Here is a 21,294-nt window from a genome sequence, read left to right as displayed (position 1 = left end):
GCTCTGTACCCCATTTTAAATAGGGTTATTTGGCTCTCTGGAGTCTAACTTCTTGAGTTCTTTGTATATTTTGGATATTAGTCCTCTATCAGATGTAGGATTGGTAAAGATCTTTTCCCCATCTGTTGGTTGCTGTTTTGTCCTAATGACAGTGTCTTTTGCCTTACAGAAGCTTTGCAGTTTTATGAGGTCCCATTTGTCAATTCCTGATCTTAGAGCATGAGCCATTGGTGTTTTGTTCAGGAAAATTTCCCCAGTGCCCATATGTTCAAGACTCTTCCCCACTTTTTCTTCTATTAGTTTGAGTGTATCTGGTTTGATGTGGAGGTTTTTGATCCACTTGGACTTAAGCTTTGTACAGGGTGATAAGCATGGATCGATCTTTTGGGGTCACATAAGTACACTATCATATCATCTGCAAATAATGATATTTTGATTTCTTCCCTTCGAATGTGTATCCCTTTGACCTCTTTTCACTGTCTGATTGCTCTGACTATGACTTCAAGTACTATATTGAATAAGTAGGGCGAGAGTGGGCAGCCTTGTCTAGTCCCTGATTTTAGTGTGATTGCTTCAAGTTTCTCTCCATTTATTTTGATGTTAGCTACTGGTTTGCTGTATATTGCTTTTACTATCTTTAAATATGGTCCTTGAATTCCTGATCTTTCCAGGACTTTTATCATGAAGGGGTATTGAATTTTGTCAAATGCTTTCTCAGGATCCAATGAAATGATCATGTGGTTTTTATCTTTGAGTTTGTTTATACAGTGGATTACATTGATGGATTTTCATATATTAAACCATCCCCGCATCCCTGGGATGAATCCTACTTGATCATGAGTATTTTTACATCAATATTCATAAAGGAAATTGGTCTGAAGTTCTCTTTCTTTGTTGGGTCTTTGTGTGGTTTAGGTATAAGAGTAATTGTGGCTTCATAGAAAGAATTTGGTAATGCTCCATCTGTTTCTATTTTGTGGAATAGTTTGGACAGATTGGTATGAGGTCTTCTATGAAGGTCTGATGCAATCTGCAATGAACCCATCTAGACCTGGGCTCTTTTTGGTTGGGAGACTTTTGATAACTGCTTCTATTTCTTTAGGAGTTATGGGGTTGTTTAGATGGTTTACTTGTTCCTGATTTAACTTTGGTACCTGGCATCTGTCTAGAAAATTGTCCATTTCCTCCAGATTTTCCAGTTTTGTTGAATGTAGGCTTTTGTAGTAGGATCTGGTGATTTTTTTAATTTCTTCAGATTCTGTTGTTATGTCTCCCTTTTCATTTCTGATTTTGTTAATTTGGATATACTCTCTGTGACCTCTGGTTAGTCGGATTAAGGGTTTATCCATCTTGTTGATTTTCTCAAAGAACCAGCTCCTGGTTTTGTTGATTCTTTGTATAGTCCTTTTCGTTTCTACTTGGTTGATTTCAGGTCTGAGTTTGATTATTTCCTGCCTTCTACTCCTCTTTATTTCTTTTTGTTCTAGAGTTTTTAAGTGTGCTGTCAAGCTGCTGAACATATGCTCTCTCCTGTTTCTTTTTGAAGGCACTGAGATTTATGAGTTTTCCTCTTAGTACCGCTTTTACCTGTGTTCCATAAGTTTGGGAATGTTGATCCTTTATTTTCATTAAACTCTAAGAAATCTTTAATTTCTTTATTTCTTCCTTGACCAAGTTGTCATTGAGTAGAGCATTGTTCAATTTCCATGTATATGTGGGCTTTCTGTCATTATTATTGTTACTGAAGACCAGTCTGCGTGATGATCTGATAGGATGCATGGGATTATTTCTATTGTCCTGTATCTGTTGAGGCCTGTTTTGTGACTGATTATATGGTTAATTTTGGAGAAGGTTCCATGAGGTGCTGAGAAGAAGGTATATCCTTTTGTTTTAGGATGGAATATCCTATAAATATCTGTTAAATCCATTTGGTTCATAACTTCTGTTAGTTTCTCTACATCTCTGCTCAATTTCTGTTTCCATGATCTGTCTATTGATGAGAGTGGGGTGTTGAAATCTACTATTTTCGTGTGAGGTGTAATGTGTGCTTTGAGCTTTAGTAAGGTTTCTTTTATGAATGTAGGTGCCCTTGCATTTGGAGCATAGATATTTAGGATTGAGAATTCATCTTGGTGGATTTTTCCTTTGATGAATATGAAGTGTCCTTCCTTATCTTTTTTAATGACTGTTGGTTGAAAGTCAATTTTATTTAATATTAGAATGACAACTCTAGCTTATTTCTTCAGGCCATTTGTTTGGAAAGTTGTTTTCCAGCCATTTACTGAGGTAGTGTCTGTCTTTGTCTCTGAGGTGTATTTCCTACATGCGGCAAAATGCTGGATCCTCTTTATGTATCCATTCTGTTAGTCTATGTCTCTTTATTGGGGAATTGAGTCCATTGATATGAAGAGATATTAAGGAATAGTGATTGTCGCTTCCCGTTATTTTCACTTTTAGAGGTGGAATTACGTTTGTTTTCCTTTTGGTTTCATTGTAAGGATATTTTATTCTTGCTTTCTGTACAGTGTAGTTTCTCTCCTTGTGTTGGAGTTTTCCATCTATTATCCTTTGTAAGGCTGAATTTGTAGAAAGATAGTGCATAAATTTGGTTTTGTCATGGAATATCTTGGTTTCTCCATCTGTGTTAATTGAGAGTTTTGCTGGATACAGTAACTTGGGTTGGCAATTTTGTTCTCTTAGGGTCTCTATGACATCTGTCCTGGATCTTCTGGTTTCATAGTCTCTGGTGAGAAGTCTTGTGTAATTTTTATAGGTCTGCCTTTATATGTCACTTGACCTTTTTCCCTTACTGCTTTTAATATTCTTTCTTTGTTTTGTGCATTTGGTGTTTTAACTATTATGTGATGGGAGAAATTTCTCTTCTGGTCCAATCTATTAGGAGTTCTGTAAGTTTCTTGTATGGTTATGGGCATCTCTTTCTTTAGGTTAGGGAAGTTTTATTCTATAATTTTGTTGAGTATATTTACTGGCTCTTTAAGTTGGGAGTCTTCACTCATTTCTATATCTATTATCCTTAGGTTTGATCTTTCCATTGTGTCCTGGATTTCCTGTATATTTTGTGCTAGGAGCTTTTTGCATTTTACATTATCTTTGACAGTTGTGTCAATGTTTTCTATGGTATCTTCTGCCTGATATTCTCTTTTCTATCTCCTGTATTCTGTTGGTGATGCTTGTATCTAAGGCTCCTTATCTCTTCCTTTAGTTTTCCATATTCAGGGTTGTCTCCCTTTGTGCTTTATTGTTTGTATTTCCATTTTCAATTCTTTCACCTGTTTGGTTGTGTTTTCCTGTAATCTTTCAGGGATTTTTGTGTTTCCTCTCTAAGGGCTTCTACTTGTTTACTTGTGTTTTCCTGCATTTCTCTAAGGGAGTTCTTTATGTCTTTCTTAAGGTCCCCCATCATTATCAAAAAATTTGATTTTAAATCTAAATCTTGCTTTTCTTGTGTGTTTGGATATCCAGTATTTTCTTTGGTGGGAGAACTGGGCTCTGATGATGCCGAGTCGTCTTGGTGTCTGTTGCTTAGTTTCCTGCGCTTGCCTCTAGCCATTGGGTGGTCTCTGGTGTTTGCTTGTCTTGCTGTTTCTGATTGTGACTTGACCCTGCTGTAGGCCTCTGTGTCAGCACTCCTGTAGAACTGTTTAACTGTTTTCTTTCGGCCTTTCCTGAGAACAGGTGCTCTGATTTCAGGTGTGTCTCCTTCTCTCTCTCTTTCAGCTCTCTTCCCCAACAGGACTGGGGTGCAGGGAACTGTGGGATGGTATCAGTTCACTTCTGGGCAGAGCCAGAAACAGGAAGTGCCCTGACCCAGAGGGCTTCTGCCTCTTTGTATCTTGAATCCACCAGGCAGGTCACTTGTTAGCAGAAAAGTGTGTCTTACCTCTGCTTCCAGCTGTGGCAGTGCTTTTGGAGCCTGTCTTCCAGCTCTAGTTGCAGGCAGGAATCCAAGGGTCCTGCCCCTGTTTGCTCGTGTAGGTCCTTGCACCCCACAGGCACAGTTGGCGCTATGCAATTCTCTCTTGGGTCTGGACTGTGGGCAGAGGGTAGTCTCCTCTGACTTCTCAGGAGTATCCACACTTCTGAGGGTCCAGCTCTCTCCCCCGTGGGATATGGGTGCAGGGAGCTGTTTGGCCAGTTCAATTGGATCCTGGGCACAGACCAGAACCTCGAGTACCAGCAGCTGTCTCTTCCTATATCCCTGTGTCCTAAGGCACTGTGCAGTTTCCCCCTTGGACCAGGGATGTGGGCCAAGGTGTGCAGAGGTGACAGTCTGTTCTGCAGCCTCAGGACTCCTGGGTGGTATGCTCTCTTCCCCACGGGATTTGGATATTTTATATTTCTTTGTTTAGCTTGTTACTCTTCATTATAGATATGCATAAAGTTATTAGTAATAACCATATACTGCAATCAACATCAGCTGTTTTGAAATCTCCTCTGGCAAAGACATTAAAATAAAACTCTTTAATTTGTCCTCAGGTAGATTTTTTAGGACAAGGGCAAAAAGCAATCCCTATCACTTTTTGGCCAAAATATCACAAGAATGGACTCTAGGGTACTTTGAACAAATAGTTCAAATCACTCTCAAACCTGTCTTCCATGTTCCTATTTCAATGACCCATTAAGTCTTGATCGCATGGGCACTGGGGAAAATTTCCTGAACAAAACACTAATCGCTTATGCTCTAAGAGCAAGAAACGACAAATGGGACCTCATAAAACTGCAAAGCTTCTGTAAGGCCAAGGACACTGTCATTAGGACAAAACAGCAATCAATAGATTGGGAAAAGATCTTTACAACGGAAGCTGCCGAGGATGAGGAGAAAGAGGAACACTCCTCCATTGTTGGTGGGAGTGCAAACTGGTACAACCACTTAGGAAATCAGTCTGAAGGTTCCTCAGAAAGTTGGACATTGCACTATCTGAGGACCCAGCTATACCTCTCCTGGGCATATAACCAAAAGATGCTTCAACATACAACAAAGACACATGATCCACTATGTTCACAGCAGCCTTATTTATAATAGCCAGAAGCTGGAAAGAACTCAGATGTCCTTCAACCAACGAATGGATACAGAAAATGGAGTACTACTCAGCTATCAAAAACAATGACTTCATCAAATTCATAGGCAAATTGATGGAACTGGAAAATATCATCCTGAGTGAGGTAACCCAATCACAGAAAAACACACATGATATGTACTCATTGATAAGTGGATATTAGTTCAAATGCTCAAATTAACCAAGATGCAATGCAGAGACCACATGAATACTCAAGAAGCAGGACCAAAATGTGGATGCTTCACTCCTTCTTTAAAAGGCGAACAAAAATATCCATAGGAGGGCATAGGGAGGTAAAGTTTAGAGTAGAGACTGAAGGAATGGCCATTCAGAGTCTGCCCCACATGTGGCCCATACATATACAGCTATCAAAACCAGATAAGATAGATGAAGCTAAGAAGTGAATGCTGACAGGAACTGGTTATAGCTGTCTCCTGAGACACAGCCAGAGCATGTCCAATACAGAGATGAATGCCAGCAGCAAACCACTGAACTGAGTACGGGACCCTGTTTGGAGGAATTAGAGAAAGGATTGAAAGAGCTGAAGGGGCTTTCAACCCCATAAGAACAACAATGTCAACCAAGCAGAGTTCCCAGGGACTAAACCACTACTCAAAGAGAATACATGGACAGATCCATGGCTCCAACTGCATTTGTAGCAGAGGATGGCCTTGTTGGGTACCAATGGAAGGAGAAGCCCTTGGTCTTGCTGAAGTCCGACCCCCAGTGTAGGGGAAAGTCAGGGGGATGGAAAAGGGGGGTGAACAGGGAAGGGAACACCCTTATATAAGAAGGGGAGAGGGATGGGAGAGGGTGCTTATGTCTGGGAAACCAGGAAAGGGAATAACACTGAAATGTAAATAAAAAAAATACACATACACACACACAGTGCTATTATATAAGTTGCTCAAATTGTATACAGCCACTTATTATACAATAATATTAAACATAGTATATAAATTTCTTAGTTACAATTATAAAACAAATTAGAATAGTCATTCTTTATATTAATATATTTGCATATTTTCAACAAGCTTTTATTTTTAGTCTATCATTCTCTAATATATGTGATGCTAAAATAAATGTACCTTTTCTTAACCATGTTATAGAAAAACAAATTAGATTCTAGATGAATGATCACATTTACTTTTTTGTTTTTCACCTTCCTGTCTAAAACGTTCCTGTAAAATTTCTTAAATGAACCACTCAGACATAAAAATACAAATACTTGATAATAGTTTCCATAACCATAAGTCATAATTTAGTAAGTAGTCTGGATAATACTATATAAATAAAAAATCCTGTCCACTGTCCATCCCTCACAGGTAGTATCACACTGCTGTTTCTAATAACTACAGATCTGCTACTTCTAGAGACCTACAGACTACAGTTCTCACAGCAGCTCTTCCCACAAGCCAGCTGCCAGACTATTTCTAGGTGAACTGTGCATCTACATATTTATTTTATCATTTAACATGGATTAAAACTTTACTTTCATTAGGTCCTTTTTTAAAAGGCATTGCTTGGTTTTCCTGTAAACACTATAGGTTTGTTTCTTTTTTTAAACTGGACCATTTCCATGGTACGTACAGGTAGATACACCTCTTAGTATAACCAAATGTATTCCCCTTCTTCCCTATTTTCTTAGCATTTCCCTTCCTGCTTAAAGAGACCATAAGATACAACAGAAGCATTACTGAACAAGTAGGTATAGTTCACAACTCCATAATTCCAGAGACCACTTTTGTACATTTAAAAGTTAAAGGAGATACGTTTTAAAAAGTTCTCAAAACTAAATATTACACAGAGCTATGTATAAATATAGGAAGAAGGATTTGACTAATGATATTATAGATCTACACTGTTAATTTTGATATGTGACTTCTGATGTCATGGAACCCTTCTGTTAACAACGAATATTTAATATGTGAGACCATGGTTAACATTTTCAAACACATGTCACCATAAAGTAGGACTGACTGGTTAGAGAAAGCAGCTGACAACTGGCATTTTAACAGGAAATGGGTTTAATGAGGTACTAGGAATCCTTAGTGGTATTCCTATATTCCTGTGGTCTGGAAGGTAGTATCTACCTCAAGGTCATACATATATTCAGTAGATTTGAGATGGTCCTAACTACTATGTATTTGAATGTGATATGTCTTATAGAAAAGATACGAGAAGGCATGACAGAAAGTAGACATTTTTCAACTCACAAGTAGAACCAAGAGTGAGTCTGGTGAGCACCCTACTGTGAGCGGCCATTTGCTTATCAGGCTGTATGGATTCAAGGAGTCCTCTATGAAGCAAGGCCTCACACAGCTAGAGATGCCATGGGACTGCTGCCTGCAAAGTAGCAGACGAGAAACACCACCAACCACCTCCAAGAGCAGGGATAAGCAGCTGCAGCCGCCACGTCACGGGAATGTATAGTTTTCAATAAAGCGACCAAGAAGCTGGGAAGTGGTGGCTGGTGCATTGAATCCTGGATTCAAGGGCAGAGGCGGGTGAATCTCTGGAGGCAAGTCTGGTCTACAGAGCAAGTTCCAGGACAGCCTTCACAGAGAAACCTTGTCTGAAAAACAAAACAAGTTACAAAGAATAAAAAAAAAAGAGAAGAAGAAAGTAAACTGTGTTAAAAACATGACTAGAAAAGGAGGGAGACCAAATATTAGAACACGTTTCAAAACTCCTTTAAAAAATATATCTTCAACGACTTAAAAATGTCTGAAGGATTAAGGGAAAGTACGATAATGAAAATAAAATAGAAAACTCAACAAAGAGATGAGTTTGGAAGAACAAACACCAAAAACAAACAAACAAAAAACCAAACAAGCCCTACCAAAGTTGAAAGAACAAAATAGAAATACAAGAGATGAAAAGTACAGTAAACAAAATGAGAACCCTATTAGCTAATCTTCACAGCGTATGTGAAATACTAGAAATCAGAAAAACCTAAAACGTGATTCAGGACTAGTATGTAATCTGAAGAGGAAAAGCAAACAGAATGATGAGCTCAAAGTCTCAGCAGCTGGTGGAACACCAAGCCATGCAGACAGACATCACCCAGTGACGCTGCAGGCAATGGCAGACTGCGTGCATCACCCAGTGACGCTGCAGGCAATGGCAGACTGCGTGCATCACCCAGTGACGCTGCAGGCAATGGCAGACTGCGTGCATCACCCAGTGACGCTGCAGGCAGTGGCAGACTGCGTGCATCACCCAGTGACGCTGCAGGCAATGGCAGACTGCGTGCATGATGGCAGTCCTTTAGACAACAACGAAACTGAAAATCCAGCACTGAATGAATGAACAAAGCACTGCTCTGTTGTGTGCAGTAACACATGGAATGTGTAAGACATAATAAACAGATGACTTGCTACTGGGTAGATATTTACCATGATGTGATTTTTGTCACTGAGTGTAATCCTTCCATTTAAAAAGTGTTTACGGGGTTGGGGATTTAGCTCAGTGGTAGAGCGCTTGCCTAGCAAACGCAAGGCCCTGGGTTCGGTCCCCAGCTCCGAAAAAAAGAAGAAAAAAAAAAGAAACCTTTAAAAAAAGTGTTTACAATAAGAATATGCAAATTGTGTGGCATTTGCTTCATACATTCCATGTTTACCACCTATGTATTATCTATCTATCTGTCTGTCTGTCTGTCTGTCTATCTATCTATCTATCCATCTATGCTGTTTATAGCATACGAAATGTATATGTGAATGTTCGGACATAGGTGCTTCCCTGTGTTTGTGTATGTATGGGGAACCCAGAGATCAATGGCATGTCTTTTTTCCTATTACTTTACAGCTTAGTTAATAAATTATTGCTTTAAAAATTTCTATAGTGTATTTTGATCAAATTTATCCTTCCTCTCCCAAGTCTTCCCAAACCTACCTCACTTACCCTGTCTCCTCAATATTGTCTCTCCTCATGCTAACTTATCAAGGCAAATTTATGCTGTACAAATGTTCATGGTAATATAGCCTTCCATTGGCTCATGGGTGACTTGTCAGGAATGGTGCTCTTGGAGGAAACAGACTCTCCCTCTCTCAGAAGCTAACGACTGCCAACAGCTACTCGGCTAGCAGAAGGACTATGCCCCCAGTTTCCCATTCCATGCTGAGGTTTGTTCTGGTTTGGGCCTGCAAAGGTATGTGGCCATAACCACAGTGAGTTCACACGTGGACCTGCCCTGCTGTTACAGAAGGCAATGTTTCCTTGCTGTCATCCATTTCCTCTAGCTCACACACTCTCTCCACCCTCTCTTCTGCAACAATCTCTGAGCCTTAGGAGGAGGAGTATAATACACAAAAATGGAGTGGTCCTCTAATGGGTCAACAATGCTGCTACTAGATACCCTAAACTAACAAAAAGTGCAAAGGAAGAAAAGGTTTTTTTTTCTTATGGAGCTGTTGGCCAGTGAGGACCCACAGAGCTCCTAAACATTACAGTCTAGTGCCAATGGTACTGTTTACTGGCTAGAACCTAAGAATAAGACCCTATTTGCTGAAATTACTACATTCTTAAGTCTTAGAACAAGGAGAAGACAAGCGGTTTTCTTGTTGACCTGGAAACCTCATTCCTATTGGATAGCTTTCATAGAATTCAAAGAAATTCTGTATACTACAGAGGAGAAAGATCATGATCAGTCTTACCCAGCTGTGAGTTCTGTGAGCTACAACAATGACTGGCCTGACGAGACAGGTTCATTGGTGCAAGAGAAGCATGAACACCATGGGAGGAACAACTTTCTAATGGATTTATGTCCTGCTATGATATCCCTACCTGCTAACATTCCTGAGCCCACAACCTGTGGCTAGATGGGTCGCAGGCCTTAAAGGAGAAACCTACTACTATTGTTCTGTTAAATGAACACAGTATTAAATTAATTAAAGACTTACTCTGTCTTAAGATTTTTGTTTATTAAACACATCTATAAAAACAGATGTTGAAAATTACAAAAACCCAAATGTCTATAAAGTACAGCATTATTTGACAAAAAGGGAACAAACTATTAACAAGTAGTACAATGAGAATTCACCTAAAATGATGCTAATCCAAAGAAGCCAAATGTATGCTCTCTTTACATGGGCCATTGATAAGATAAATTCACAGATGGGGGAAACACTACTGGCTGCCTGGGGCCAAAGGAAGGACCAGGAATGCATGAAAATGAAATGAAATGCTGTTTAGAAAACTGGACTGAGCTATGAATACAGAGAGCTGTGAATTTTTCAGAACATCAAATTATATACCTGAAATGAATAAATTTTAAAATAAAACTATTAAAAAGGGCATTTATTAATTCATTCCTTTGTTAATGTTTCTCAAGTGCACAAATGCAGGCTTTTCTGGGAGTGTGGAATCATCTGTGCAAAGAGTCTGCCTGCTTCTAGCAAAATCTATGGTCTAGTTGAAAGACATAAAAAAACCTAAATTTTCAGGTCACACTGGCCTGTGGTAAAATGAGAGGGTACCTGACTCAGAGTAAAGGGAATGACAGGGCCTTTCCGAAGACCCTGCCTCAGGACTCTGCTCTCTTGACAAAACAAAACAAAACAAAACAAAACAAAACAAAACCCCCCCCAAAAAAAGTCATTAACACGGGAGGCCCAAACCCCACTTTGTTCCCAACCGTCCTGAAACATGTGCTGGCTGTGGCCCCAGAGACACACCTCCTGCTAGCATGGATAAAGCTCTGGGTGCCATTTCCAGCACTGAAAACCAGGTCTGTTCTTTCAAAGTTATTGATTTGAGCAGTGAGCTATTATTTACACCTACATATGTGATAAATCCACACATGTGCATGGTAATATATACACAGTGGATAATGTTTAGAAAACAGGTGGAAAGCAAGCAAGGGTAACTTTAAGGATAACAAGAAGTAATAGTTGCTACTTCAAAGAATAGAGTAGATGTTGCTGAGATGTGTGATGGCAACAGTTCAAACAAAAAGTTCCTACAACGAGTGTAATTACAGTTGACCTTTGCTTGTTGGTAGGATAGCATGAGAGTTTGTTGAACTTATTTATTAGCTCTAAAAGTCTGGTCTTTTTAAATGCTTAAAGATTTTCTACAAACATTATTATGTTGTTTACAAACATTTCATTATTTACTTAAAAACATGAATATATTTTTGTTTGTTTTGCCCTTATTTTCATATTTTGTTCATATTCTTTCACCTCCCTCATATCCCCTCAGATCCCACCTTGATACCTGTAGGATTAAGTAGGGTGTCAGGCTGCAGGGCACTACTCCGGTGGTGAGGAAGAGCAGTCTGAGCAGAGGACACAGCTAGAGCTGGCTTGGGGGTCCCTGGGCCTGCAAGGAGGCCGGGACCATTGGTTCTCAGATCTTGGGCAAGCAGGTGCTGCTGGGACGCTGTGGAAGAGCTGAGTACAGAGTGGGGACGCATGGGGTTGGATATAGCCCTGCCCGAGGGGGAAAAGAGTGGGGAACACTCTGGCTGGTCCTGCTTGGAGAGTCTTTGGCTGGATGGCAGTGGGTTTAAGCTTGGTGGCAGCCGCATCTGGGAGTTCAGGGATGCCTTCTGAGGGAGATTAGGTGGTGGCAGCTCTGTAGGCGAAGGCCTTCTCTACAGCTCCCCACAGTGGGTCCCATGAAAAGAGGCAGTCCATAAGTTCAAGGCATGGTGGAAAGTGGATGAGTAAAAGCGTATCTTTCTTTGTTGGGTCTTTGTGTGGTTTAGGTGTAAGAGTAATTGTGGCTTCATAGAAGGAATTCGGTAGTGCTCCATCTGTTTCAATTTTGTGGAATAGTTTGGATAGTATTGGTATGAGGTCTTCTATGGAGGTCTGATAGAATTCTCCAATGACTTGAGAGCTTTTTGGTTGGGAGAATTTAATGACTGCTTCTTATTTCTTTAGGAGTTATGGGATTGTTTAAATGGTTTATCTGTTCTGGATTTAACTTTGGTACCTGGTATCTGTCTAGGAAATTGTCCATTTCCTCCAGATTTACCAATCCTACAACTGATAGAGGGCTTATATCCAAAATATACAAAGAACTCAAGAAGTTAGACTGCAAGGATAAAAATAACCCTATTAAAAATGGAGTTCAGACCTAAACAAAGAATTCACAGCTGAGGAATGCTGAATGGCTGAGAAACACCTAAAGAAATGTTCAACATCTTTAGTCATAAGGGAAATACAAATCAAAACAACCCTGAGATTCCACCTCACACCAGTCAGAATGGCTAAAATCAAAAACTCCGGTGACAGCAGATGCTGACGAGGATGTGGAGAAAGAGGAACACTCCTCCATTGTTGGTGGGATTGCAGACTGGTACAACCATTCTGGAAATCAGTCTGGAGGTTCCTCAGAAAATTGGACATTGAACTACCTGAGGACCCAGCTATACCTGTCTTGGGCATATACCCAAAAGATGCTCCAACAAATAACAAAGACACATGCTCCACTATGTTCATAGCAGCCACATTTATAATAGCCAGAAGCTAGAAAGAACCCAGATGCCCTTCAACAGAGGAATGGATACAGAAAATGTGGTACATGTACACAATGGAATACTACTTTGCTATCAAAAACAATGACTTTACGAAATTCATAGGCAAATGGATGGAACTGGAAAATATCATCCTGAGTGAAGTACCCCAGTCACAGAAAAACATACATGGTATGCACTCATTGATAAGTGGATATTAGCCCAAATGCTCAAATTACCCTAGATGCACAGAACACATGAAACTCAAGAAGGATGATCAAAATGCGAATGCTTCAGTCCTTCTTTAAACGAGGAACAAGAATACCCTTGGGAGGGGATAGGGAGGTAAAGTTTAGAACAGAGGCTGAAGGAATGCTCATTCAGAGTCTGCCCTACATGTGGCCCAATTCAGCCACCAAACTAGATAAGATGGATGAAGCAAAGAAGTGCAGGCTGACAGGAACTGGATATAGATCTCTCCTGAGACACACAGCCAGAATATAGCAAATACATAGGCGAATGCCAGCAGCAAACCACTGAACTGAGAATGGGACCCCAGTTGAAGGAATCAGAGAAAGGACTGGAAGAGCTTGAAGGGGCATGAGACCCCATATGAACAACAATGCCAACCAACCAGCGTTTCTAGGGACTAAGCTACTACCCAAAGACTATACATGGACTGACCCTGGGCTCCAACCTCATAGGTAGCAATGAATAGCCTAGTAAGAGCACCAGTGGAAGGGGAAGCCCTTGGTCCTGCCAAGACTGAATCCCCAGTGAACAGGATTGTTGGGAGGAGGGTGGTAATGGGGGGAGGATGGGGAGGGGAACATCCGTATAGAAGGGGAGGGGGAGGGACTGGGGGATGTTGGCCTGGAAACTGGGAAAGGTAATAACAATTGAAATATAAATAAGAATACCCAATTTAATAAAGATAGAGGAAAAAAACCGTACCCCACTTCTCAAAGTGGGCCTGAGATTAAATACCTTTTGCAGGGAGGAGTGTCTGGGAAGGGAAATACATTGGCTAAGCCTCCAGGCCTTTAGGCAACTCATTAAATTAGGGATCTGTCTTGAACCTCATGTACTCTACCTGTGAAGGAGCTTGGGGCGTTGCCCTTATGTGACTGATGGTCATAAATCTATAGAGGGCTGCAAGGCTAGTGACCAGCCTGGCTTTCTAGGAGTCAGGCAAGGCTCCTATCGTCCCTTTCAGGGTCTCCTGGGTTCAAACCTCCTCAACCAGGAACCAGGGTGTCTTTCACTGCCCCACAGCTACCAGTTCAACTTACTGCATTTCTCTCTTTCAAAACAAACAAAAACCACAGAATAAAACAGAACAAAAAAGACACAATTTCTTACTGTCTGCACATTGTTCAGCTGGAATCTGTTAATTATTTTCTCATGCACGCTCTAACGAGGGCTGAGGAATGCTGCAGTGATCTCAGTCCCAGCCCAAGTCTTACGTTTCTATCAGGGTCTAGAAGTCATTGTGAAGGATCATGTACTCTATAATTTTTGGACACAGCTTTGCTGAGGGTCAAGATTAGAGTGACTGTTTAAATTGTTCTATTATCTATCATAGATGGCAACAAATGTGTCATTTTCATTGAATGGAAACCAGAGGGGAAGACTTGCTGACACAGAACATCAAACTAAGATCCTTCTGCAGAGTGTGAATGTGCAAGGAAAGCAGGTTCTCCTAGAGCCTTCTATGGAAAGAGAGAGAGGACATGACTATTTAAATTAGGGACAGTCCACACAATAAATCTAAATAAAATAAGCAGGTAGCTTTAAGTATATCCCAGGCATACTGGCAACAGTTTTCTTATTTTATATGTATCAATAAGAACTGAGCAATTCAAATTGAATGGAATATATGCACATGCCACAAAGTCATTATCTGTTGAGCATAGACCATCTGTCCTAATGAGCTGTATGTAAAGGATTTCCACCAATCGGCCTCACCTAAGAAGCCTGGCAGGACTTCAACAGGGTAGAGAGCATCCAGGGTCTATCAGGCTTATTAGCTAAATCCTAACTGCCTGGTCACTCAAAGGACACCATTGCCTGCCATTCCCCTTACCCCCTGCCCCAGGAAACTGTTTCTACCAGAGGAAATGGTATGGAAACCTGCTCTTGAGCAGCACCTGATTTGGCATAGCAATTATAGTTTTCAATGCTTATAGAAATGAATCAGATCACGTGTGGTTAAATGCTTACATGGCAGCAATTTTCCCCACAGCAGCAATGCTTAAAAGCCAACGAATATTTTAAAACCCAAACCTGACACTAAACAAATACTTTTCTTTCTTCACTCCAGGCTTTGAGATAGAGGCAGAGGGAAAGGGTGAGGTGGCATGGCCTAAGAGAGGAGAACTGAGAGGATCAGGGGATGGGGAGTAAGCCTGGAAAAGCAATATTGAAAAAAAATGTGCCCTTTCAATATTTCAAATTAGGCTTAAGAAGTCTTTTAACTTAAAAACAATCCTGAAAATAGTACACTTGATTATATTACCATAAAGTAAAAATAGTTTAAACTCTCGTAGCCACGCAGATGGATCAGAGAGACGACAAAGGAAGGATGGCACCTGAGAACCGATAGGAGACAGGGAGCAGGTAAGACTCGTGAGCTTGTGGTAGATAACTTCGCAAGGACCTCTGCTCTCCTAGCACTTGTTTGATTACACCCACTTCCTCTGACAGAAAACACTTCTGCTACTTTATACCATGAAGAGATTCACTAGCTAATTAAGAAATGACATTTCCCTTCCACAAGCATGGATACTTTCAAATCTCAGTGTCCATGAGCTTCATCTGCAGTGTCTGAGCTCCTCTTCCCAGCTTTCCACTTCAATGGGTGTACAAGGCTGTGGGAAGTCAGCATCCACTGCAGAGGCTCATCTTCCAAAATGAACCCAACTTCCTTTCCTGCTCTGACAAAGCATCCCCTATAACCGACCTACACCAGACCTCTATAACTGACTAACCTTGCAAATTACACTAGAGCACTTTTCTCCCCCAAGAAAAAAAGGTTCTCTCCATGTTACTTCTCCAGCCAAGGCCTCTGACTGTCAGCACGCACCTAAGCATGGTATTCTTTCAACTTCTTCCTCTTCTAATATTTCCTACCAGAAGCCAGCTCACTGACCATCGCAGTTGCACGGTACCAGGCCTTTGTACCTTCTTGATGAATACATTATTGTAGAAACTCTATCCTTTTTGGGTTTCTTAGACTTTACACAAAGGATTACTCAATTGTCTTTCTGTATAGCACTGTCTTCTTTCAGATTCTGTCCTAGCACTTCTGGCCATCTTAACTATATTGGACTCTGATCTTAGTCTGTACAATAGAAAGAACACATAGGTTTTGTTTAGCACTCCGCTATTGTGCCACAGTCTGGACTGTTGATCTGACTTGAGATCCAGGCCTACAGTCTGGCCTCACTGTTTCCTTCTTTCAGGGTAAGAGTGGTGCACTGCCTGGAGTCAAATATTTGACCACAGTTTTTACAAATAATATTTGACTAGTTTTCTAATGTTTGTTGAGATGGATGATTATGTCCATGCTCAAAATAACCCAAATTAAATTTTCAATGAAACTTCTATTAAAGAAAAGAATTAGATCTTAGTATATACATACATATATATATATATATATATATATATATATTTAGTGGTATACTTACGAAAACAGACTTAATAGTGTTTAATTATAGAGATGCAGCTTGGAGATTTACTTTCTGCATAAATGTCACATAAGATATATAACCAAAAAGAGTATATAAATACAGATATCATAGAAATTATTAAGGTATTGTAAGATGCTACTTATGATATAAAACATTTTTCTATGGTTTCTTCTTTTGAGATTATTATTATATTTCTTGATTCCATATATTTCTCCCTCTTTTCTTCAAATTAATTCATGGCCCCTTTTATTGCATAGATCATGCTTAGTCAGTGTTCTACTGCTGTGAGGAGACACCATGAACATGGCAGCTCTTATGCATTAAGCATTTGATTGGGCTATGCTTACCGTTTCAGAGGTTTAGTTCACTGTCATCATGAGGGAGAACATGACAGAGTGTGGACAGACAATGGTGTTGGAGAAGTAGCTGAGAGTTTCACACCTGGACCATCTGGCAGCAGGAAGAAAGAGACACTGGGCCTGGCTTGAGCTTTTGAAACTCCAAAACTCACCTCCAATAATATACCTCCTTCATCAAGGGCACACCTCCTAATCCTCAGCAGTGTTACTTCCTGATGACCAACTTCAAACCTATGAGTCTATAGGGGTCACTCTTATTCAACATTCAATGTGTATATATATTTACTGCTAAACATAGCCTGTATTGTTTGTATATGTTACTTGTGTGTTTTCAGAGTTTACAGTTTGGCAATAAACTATATAAACCATTTTTAATGAAAGAGAAAAATGTTTTGAAAAGGAGAGACTATCAAGCTGGTTAAAGACAAATTAGAAAACATTATTAATAACAGTGTCATGTAAATTAAAGTGTCGATAGAAAGTGTTTTCACATGAAAGCTGAATTTCTGATGGCTTCAGTGATGAATTATACCAGAAATTTAAAAAACAGAAAAAGGAGAAAACAATTTCTGAGTCATTTAATGAATCCAGAATTACTCTAATACCCAAATCAAACAAAACCATCCCAAGAAAATAAAGCCCAATATCCTTTATAAACACAGATGATTTTAAAAGAAGAGTAAACACACACTGGAGAGGTGGACAACTGGTTGTTGCTTTTTGCCACTCTGCTAAGCAGGAAAAAGGGGAAAGAACCTATGACAGAACTCGAAGTTGCTTACAGTGTTACAGTGAGAATGGACACTATAAAGAAAGAATGAAAGAAAGAATGGACACTATAAAGAAAGAATGAAAGAAAGAATGGACAATGTAAAGAAAGATTAGGGTGAAAATGGCAAAGCCTGAACCACTGAGAAAGGAATAAAGTGGCTCATGCTTGGGTGTGAGATAACTGAACATTAAGAACAGGTTCTGAGCAATGAAGGTAGCCCCCGGCCCTCCCCACAAGCACACACAGGGCACCACTCCCTTTTATACAGTACTGCTTAGAATGCCATTCACTTAGGACGTTAAACTGTATGCAAAACCAGCTTCTATGGAAGCTTTCATCTATTTCAGAAGAGACTCTAGGCTGTCCCATAGACAAGGATAAGCTAAGAACAGCTGTGGTTCTTTGTTAAGCTTCAAGAGCAGATAGTTTAATACAATTCTCAGCACCAGGGACAACTGTGAAGTTGTCAGTAGCAACAGCATCCCCTAACTAACAGCTAGCAATCAAAGTCAGCAACTAACAAAGCTGGAGTCAGAGATGGACAGAGCAGCTTTAACTACTCTTAACTATGATGGCAACACATTAACCAAACACAAGCCCCATTTCCCTGATTGGCTCACCCACAACAGCCTAGAGAACTCAACCTGGGTTCAACATCTATGATAGCTCCATGGAGCTCTTAAACAGGTTCGAGATTTGTTCTCTTCGGAGAACTACTTTTGAGAGTTTCTCTCTTTTCTTTAATATTACTTAATAAAGCTTGCTTTCACATTTACTAATGACCATGAACATCCAGATCCTTGTTCTTCATTGTCATGAGACAAAGAACTGAGTGTCACTTTCTCTGACTTTTGATGGCCATTGAGTTTTCTGAATCTTAGGTCACTAAATGAATCACAACTGGTCCAAGAGAGTCCCACAGCACTCAGAAGTCCTGCTTCACTGCCCAAAGCATCTAAGCAACCACGGCTGTAAAGCAAATCGACATAGCAGACCACAGATGCTCGCTGATGTGACCCACACAGAAAGAGTCATCTTTCAGAAGTGTGACATTTAAAAGTTTTTAAGTGGGACTAAGAAAGGCATAAATTAAAAGTTAGAATCAAATTTACTACTATCTTATACAAATAATGACACTAAAACTTGAAAGTGAATTTCAAGCAGTCTGCTGGTGGCATGAAGAAAATGATCATTTAAAATCCAGAAAGGGACTGTCTGCCATAAAACGTTAGCAGTGCTTTTCAGTATGGGCTCGCTGTTTGTTACTAAAGCTGTACACCAGTACGTTAAAATTACTTGTCCAAAGGACTATGGAGACGTCCAGAAGCCAAGAGTGTGTGTGCAATAATGGCTTGGACTCTCATGAATATATCTTCATATTAACATAAACCTTATCTCCTCAAACAATTTCTTAATGATTTAACAAGCACAAAAACACAGCAATATCAAATCTGTATTTCTTACATTCAGCTTCAAAGTGCAAAATAGAAGGTTCGAGAATAAATCTGGGGCTCTAACAAGTCTCCAGATCTATTAGATGTCCAGATGAGTAGACGACACATCAGGGGAAAGTATTCTTTTTATTGCCAAAGAGTTTTATTTATGTAATTTAACAATCAAAGGTGTTTAATTTCCTGGTGGTAAAATTATATATTTCTATCATCACAGCAAGAGAACATCCCACTGGACTTCCTTTTCCTAAAATCATTTAAGACTTCTCTTAAGAATACGACACTACTTTGAGACTTCAACCATCATTTACTTTAAAGTCATAATTCTAATATATCATCATGTGTATTACAGGTGGTGAGAGTTTCAGTCAGGTCTCTGATCACAAAGAATTTTCACAGTATGGGTTTGGGAGCACTATAATCTTTATCATTTTCATCTGAATATTAATCATGCATTGAATTTCATTCAGCTAAAAAATTTAACAAGGAATTCTATCAGATTATAAGAGAAGGTGGCAATTCTCATACTCTAGAGTATGACCAGGTCAGGCACTCTCTAAATTCTCAATTAAACAAAAATTAGTTAAGAAACATTTATGCTGTCGGCTTGGAGAAATCTTTCAAGAAACTTGCACATACATTAAACAAATATGAAGATGTCCTGCCGAGCATTTTTCAAGCTGAAAAATACATCTTTAGAGTCACTGCTCAGTATCTGTGCTGAAGGATTCTCCCTGAAAGAGTTCCTGTGGAACAGGGTTCATTACAGAGATATACTGAATGACACTGGCTTCTTTGCTACCAATGTTCTGCTTAATTTTAAAGATAATACTGAACAGAACAATACATTCTATTCATAACATTCTTGAAATAAATGAATTTATTGCATTTATTTGCCCAGATAGCACCCAGATCATTCGCTATAAATCTTCTAGTGTCTAACAGACTGAGATGCAACTTGAAAAAAATATAGTTATCATTAAACATAATGAAATATCCAATTTAGAAATTAAGCACTGCATTGCTCAGCTTTGTGCTTTGTTTAGGGTCTGAAGTTTGAAGATAAAAGAGTTGCTGTAGTTTACTTAAAACAGATATTCTGAATTTTCATTTGAGAAAAACGAAAAAAAAATCTGTTAAAGAGGTTTGGTTATCTTCCAAGGCAATTCACTCAAATGTCATTACTTGCATTTTTAAAAATAAAATAACCTTTAAATAAAAAAATAGTAAAATTATTTCGTGAGGGTGAGGGAGGCAGGACTTAGTATAAGACTTGTGCTCAGTTACTAGAAGTCACCTCATTGGAACTTTAGTTTGACATGAACTTCTTGAAAAACTCATTTCTTCATGTATGGACACAGTTACATTGACTGGTTCTAGCTGGTCAGATCAGGAGCATGGATCAGGCCATTCCTAAAAGAAATGTGAACTGTTGTGCACACCGTTCGGAAGGCATTGTTCTGAATTCATGGCTAAGAGTTCAAATTCTACTCTTTTAGATATTACCATGGATTCTAAAGGAGCTGATCCCCTATATACAAAGTTCTTACGGACGTTTTATAACTGTTATCTTGGGACATTCTTGTTTTTTTAAATTTATATGTGACATTTGGAGTATTAGGAATTTAACTGTTTTTTGCCAAAGTCAACTTATTTAAGTATTTTAAGAGCATCTTCCACTATAGTCTAAAGGAGGATTATAACACAGCAATGTGGACACTGGTTTTGGCATAGGCTTTAGCATAGGTATGTAAGAGTCTCCCTAAAGCTGTAGTCTTACGGTGATGTCTGTGATTCCCCAACAGAGCTGCCTTGTCTGGTCTCAGTGGGAGAGGATGCGCCTACTATGGTGGACTTGATGCACCAGGGTGGGGGGAGGAAAAGGGGAGGGGCCGTGGGGAGGGTCTCTGTGAGCAAGTGATCAGGAGGTAGCAACATACGGGACGTACATAAATATAATTTAAAAAGAGCTTTCACATTTAAATTAATTGATATTTAATAACCTACACTCAATAATGTAATTAAACTGAGGTTTATGGAACACCCATTACCTAAATGAATCCTTCAGTTTCTGTATAACATGCTATATGTTACGTAAACAGTCGCTTATTAGTGAAAATGTAGATATTACACTGATGATGGAGCCTTGACCTACTCCATCTTGTCCTTCATTTAACTGTACCAAGTGGGAGACTACAAATCACACTCAGAGTTCCTTGCAGCCACAATTCTCAATGTCAGATGGGTCCTGCCTCTCACATGATGCTGATATCTCTCTTCTCTTCTCCTCCCGCCCTTGCTTTCAATCTGTGCTGGAAAGACAGCAGATGCAACACAAGCATTTTCTCCTGCAATGACATCCCAAAGACCACCTTTACGTTTCTAAAAAGCAGCATTTGTAGCAGCAGGAGAAACAGCAAGGATGTACCCATCTTGCTTCCTAACCCCTCCACCTTAGATGGGTCCACATTCTTAGTTTC

The 21,294-nt window shown here is 39.6% G+C and overlaps 1 protein-coding gene across 11 annotated transcripts in view; it reads right to left on the bottom strand.

The window, feature by feature from the left end:
• The window catches only part of Kiaa1328 (KIAA1328 homolog), a 294,734-nt gene that overhangs the window by 161,020 nt on the left and 112,420 nt on the right, over positions 1-21,294 (bottom strand). Inside the window, exon 8 of one of the 11 annotated variants that reach the window (XR_015642433.1) lies at positions 5,975-7,653. The gene's annotated coding sequence lies outside the window, so the exon portion shown is untranslated. 11 annotated transcript variants of the gene reach the window in all.

The sequence above is a fragment of the Rattus norvegicus genome, chromosome 18 (genome assembly GCF_021556685.1).
Source record: "Rattus norvegicus strain SHRSP/BbbUtx chromosome 18, alternate assembly SHRSP_T2T, whole genome shotgun sequence".
Classification (NCBI taxonomy): domain Eukaryota; kingdom Metazoa; phylum Chordata; class Mammalia; order Rodentia; family Muridae; genus Rattus; species Rattus norvegicus.
Note: the sequence above shows the minus strand (reverse complement) of the source record. Positions and strands in the feature narration are given on the sequence as shown.